The sequence below is a fragment of the Lygodium microphyllum genome, chromosome 2 (genome assembly GCF_053477565.2).
Source record: "Lygodium microphyllum isolate KBCC chromosome 2, Lygodium_microphyllum_v1.1.10, whole genome shotgun sequence".
Classification (NCBI taxonomy): domain Eukaryota; kingdom Viridiplantae; phylum Streptophyta; class Polypodiopsida; order Schizaeales; family Lygodiaceae; genus Lygodium; species Lygodium microphyllum.
Genome location: NC_141136.1, coordinates 96,473,321 through 96,478,463, shown reverse-complemented (window position 1 = coordinate 96,478,463; position 5,143 = coordinate 96,473,321). Strand labels below are relative to the sequence as shown.

The 5,143-nt window shown below is 42.8% G+C and overlaps 1 non-coding gene across 1 annotated transcript; it reads left to right on the top strand.

Annotated features, from left to right (window-relative positions):
- Window positions 1-4,529: 4,529 nt before the first annotated feature.
- TRNAD-GUC (transfer RNA aspartic acid (anticodon GUC)) lies at window positions 4,530-4,601 on the top strand. Its single transcript has one exon. It is a non-coding gene; the product is annotated as a tRNA-Asp (tRNA).
- Window positions 4,602-5,143: the final 542 nt, after the last annotated feature.

The following is a 5,143-nucleotide window of genomic DNA, read 5'->3' as shown; positions in this document are numbered from 1 at the left end:
GGTCATGGAATACACAATCTTTTACAACAAGCATGATGGCAGAGAGCACTCTACAAATGGAAGCAGTATCCAAGTAAGGTCCATAGGTTAGACTTGGTATCCCACATATTGAATAGACACAGAAAATGGTCAATGATTTGTTAAGAGATAAAAGAGAAATATCAATGAGAGAAGATTGGAAACTATAAGTGGACCAATCATAATTAAGCATGAAGCATAAACTGTAGCATGCGAATGTAACACAATATTAGTGAGTTTGGGAATCTCCCAATTCCCATTTGTTGAATACTAAAAAGGTGGCACCCTCATAACATGCCCATAAGTTTCTCAAAGCCAATAATGTGACCTATCATTGGAAAGCTCTTGAAAAATGGAATCTATTGAGCTATAGAGTGCTCAATTTGGAGTTATAATGTTCAAGTTATGACAAATCCAAAGATTTGACCACGTGTCCCAAACTTATGGGAAATTCCCATATTCCCCAATATGATGTTATGTCGAAAGCAATAAGCACAGAGCTACGACATCTATCACAAACACCAGAAGGGAAGCTGATAACAGCAACAATGATGTTGTTAATATCAGCATGAAAAACACAGTCCTAAAATCTCTCCTAATAGCCTTTGCACCCATGCCAAGCAGCTAAGACTGTTCACTGGATAGCTACTTCTTGATGTGATGCAGGCTTTGAAAAGCTCCATGCCCTACAGTGTGCATGATGTAGAGCCATAGTTAGCTGAGCCAACAAGCTGCTTGAAGCAATCAACATGTGAAAATTTTGACTGAGAACCATGGTGTTTGTTATCTGGTACATTCAGCACGGATGAAACAGTTGATACATGATTGTTGTTCCATGATGATGACATTATAGACATATAGTCTAATGATGGCATTGCAGACATATACTCTGATGCTAACATTGCAGATAGGCACTTTGATGGTGACACCGAGGACATACTTGATTCACATTCTGAAAGTAGAGTTAGTATTGCTGAACAGGTGTTTGCAAGCTAAATAAGTGTCAGAAGACTTCCTCACTTGTTGTATCATTAGACGTGCTTGAATCAATGGTACAAATGGGCAGAAGTAAAGGCATAAAAAACCCAGTTAATTCTTGACTCGAAACTAAAATAGATGCTATTGAAGCTCCTGGAGCAAGTGGTGCTAAATCCACCAAATTTTCCTTGGGAATTGGACCAGGCTTCTCATGTTACACGCACAGATGCCTCACCAGCTGCTGCAAACGCCACATCCAGCAGAATCTGAACAATATTTCTAGATGGTGGGCAAAGGGGGGTAACTGTAATGGACGACATCTTCCACTCCCATCTTTAACGCATTCCTCTCTCTGTGGGATGGATAGTGCTAGTTTGGAGCACAAAATGGGAGGGGCAATGTACGTTGTACGCTGTGTCTGATGGCAGTTCCCAGACCCTTATCAATGTACAAGTCACAGAATTGCTCAATCAGCTTTCATGGGCCTAGCTTTACTAACTTACAAAGACCCAGGCGTTGTGGTTACTCGAAAGGTTTACGGCCATGTTCTGGTTTTCTCTTCTGTTTTTGTAACGCTCTTTCCATATGATGAAAGGTTCCACACAACGCCCTACTACATGGCCTTGCTAGCCTTGAGTTGTTTGTAGGGAGTCTTTGCATGGCATGGTGTGGGCTTCATTGCATGCCATGGGATGGTGTCATTCTTTGAGGATTCGTGATCACATGATATTGTTGTAGCTGGATTTTCTCAAGAGTATAGCCTCAACGATAATATCATGTGATCACGAATCCTCAAAGAATGTAGAGGTATCTCGTGGTTCTTGTACCAAGCTTTACAAACAAGAGATACGTTGTTCTTGTCCTTGTCTGTGTTGGTGAATTTCAAGACCTCAATCAACTGGTTAATTTTGCAATTGCATCAAGCTTGCATTTGATCAGACCTATGGCATTATCAATGTGCAGGATAAGTCTTCAGAAGTCCAAAAGGCTACTGGAAGTTGTTTATTGGAACTTGCTAAGGCCTGTGGACCAGAACAGGCCAGTAAGCAGTAGGAGATCTTTAGGGATTTGCTTTAGCTGCAGTACAGCCTATATTGGATCATCAGCAATCATTAGACATTGTAGACTCAGCACACACATTGAAATCGTTTATTTCCCTGTTGTTAGGTGCAGAACTGCCTTTTACATATCCATTGCAACACTTGCTGGCATGGGATGATTGCATAGTTGAAACTACAAAGTTATTTAGCTCTGACAAGCTGCACCGTTCATCTGTATTTGGAGCATCCTTGCCTAAGTTTAGTAACTTAATATTTGCCACTAAAGAACATGTATTTCCATTCTGCTTTCACATGCAGGGTGATCTTTCACATCTTCATGCTCAGTAATGGATGGTCCCTTGATACTAGAAGATGAAGATTGCTACTGTATAAAGGACTCCTGACCTCCTAAGAGTGAAAGCCCCTTATCTTGAAGCTTTCTTGATAGACATTCCAATGAATTCCAATGAGCTGCTAAGTATGCATGTTCCAGTGAATTCTAGTGAGCTACTAAGTATGCATCTTCTAGTGAATTCCAGTGAGCTGCTAAGTATGCATATTTTCCTTGACTTCCCAAACATCTCATTGACCCATCATCATCTTTGTTAGGTAGGCCTCTCTCCAGCTAGTGGAGATTGTTTGGTGGTCCTCAGAAATCACCTGCATAACAACAATCTACCCAGCAGCAACCACCTCATTGCTGATGCTTAAATGCAACGCATCTACTTCACTACAGTAGAACATCACCAGTACTGGTATATCCAGCACACTCAATGTTGTACAAGGTATTTCTTCACTTGGTGGTATGCAAGGTATTGGCATGGGCACATTGCATCAGAACAATATGCCACTTTTCACACAAAGCAATTCGATTACTTTGCAAACAAATGTTACTTCCATTCAACAGCATGTAGTAGTGTCATTTTCTCCCGTAGTTGTTTCATCAACCAATTCTTCCACACAAACTGGAATTTTCTCTGGACAATTCAGTCTTCATGCCAGCTACACCTTTGGAATCTCTATTGGATAGTCCTACTTCATGGAACTCTTTCCAAGCCCGCTTTAATGGAGAAAATGATCTTCTGTGGGGGCCCCAAGGAGGGGGACAAAGGGGTTGAGGATTATTTACTGGCACTATTTCAAGCTTTAGATGAGCTACCAATTGATTTAGATGCATTAAAGACTTGCATGGGCGACATTTGATATGTCATCTGCAACAAAGCCTGTATGGGGGCCTGTGAGGGTACCAAATTCACTGCCAAGAGCTTCACGCGTGGAGGCACAGCAAGGGACTGCACTAAGTGAATTTCACGTTCAGGAAACTCGAGTGTGCGGCCTTTTCACGCCATGTTCATGGACCTGGTTTTTAGGAGCCTGCAATGCCGAGAAGCAGGAGGGTGTTGTGAAGTATTACAATGGTGAAGATCATATGGAATGGACCACAAGATGAGGCTGGAAAGAAAAAGGCGATATGGAAGTAGAGCACGGGCCTGAGTACACTCTTCTGATCAAGTGTTCACGAGTATGGAGGATGGAGCTCAAAAAAGTCGATATCCTAGCATTGTGCGTAACCCCAAGCCGATGAAAGCTGATATTTATGTGGAGCAAGGCTTGAAGGGAAATCGATAGCTGTTTGCCCGCGCCTTTGCTTGGGACTGCATTGGCACGGAGGAGTGTGATCCTATGGTGTGTTAGTACGTGACAATTCAAGGAACGCTAGTAAATCAGTAATCCAAAAGAGGCATCGTATGAAACGTGAACTATATGCTATGCAGGTGAAGGAAGGGACCGTCATGTTGTTGAGGGTTGGATTGGATTCGTCATGCAGCTTGGTTGCCACCCCATCGGTGTGGGATTGGGTTGTGAATGAAGTAGCGTGCTCGTCCTTTTGCCTTTTTTGTCGGCCCCTTTTACAGACTCCTGTTGGACGATGTGGTGGGCCAGAGCCACAAATGATGTGTGTACCAAGATCGAACCAACGATACTCGCTGAGCAACGTTCATTAGAAGAATGGGAGCCTTTTTCAGCGCAATGCCTTACAAATGGTAATTCGTGACAATGTGATTGTGCCGCGTTGAGGCTATACTATTGAGAATTCCGCACTTCTCCAAGTCCAAGGGAAGTCCCGTACATATGCTGCGCGGTTTCGACCCATAGCATCCCATGTGCCTCGACGAGTAAGGGAAGGAAGGTCCCTTTGAGAGGCTGCAGCCCGAGAGAGAGAGACGATGTCCTCTAAAAAAGATATGAAACAAGAGGGGAAAAAGAGCGAGTGGCCTCGATATACGATAGAGCTAACTGGCGTTGCCTACCCGCCATAGATCTCTCTCTCTCTCTCTCACATCGTCACAAAAAAGGCGTGATCTCCCTGGCGCAGATATGGTGTCCCCTACAGCGGCAGCGGCAGCAGGCGCGGGACGGGGCTCTCATAAATGGATCGGGTTCTGTGCTAGTGTTTGAGGAATAAATGCAGCATTTACCGAGCAGCCAGGGGTCGTTGTAGTATAGTGGTGAGTATTCCCGCCTGTCACGCGGGCGACCCGGGTTCGATCCCCGGCAGCGGCGCTCTGAGGTTTTGCTGCTGGGCATGCAGGGAGCTTGAGCAGGGATTTGCTTGGCCCAGGGTCTTTGTACGCCGAACACATTCTGTACGGCAGGGTTCGGGAAAAGACAGGTTCTCTTCATCTTAAAGCTTGATCATTATCACCTTGACAAAAATTGTTCTCAATTCTTTGGAATAAGGAAATAATTTTTTTTCAAATGTTTCAAAATATAGTTATATTTGTTAAATATTTGTAAAATATATTGTTTCAATGGGGTCACTTTCATTGGCCATTGTTCACAATCAACTCATTAATTGGTTTTTTCTTTTGTTTTTGCTCTTGTGTCAATTTACTATTGATCTTCTTTAGGTCATCCAATTTTAACTTTGACTCCTTATACTTGATGTTAATATCATGGGTAGTGTCAGGAAGGATAGATAAATACACAATGATCTCAATGAAAATGGAATAGTTGGTTGTGAAGGTAGAATACACAAACATAGATAAATTGTACAAACTCGATATTATTGATTGATTATGAGCAAGAGAGATCAAGGGATAGAT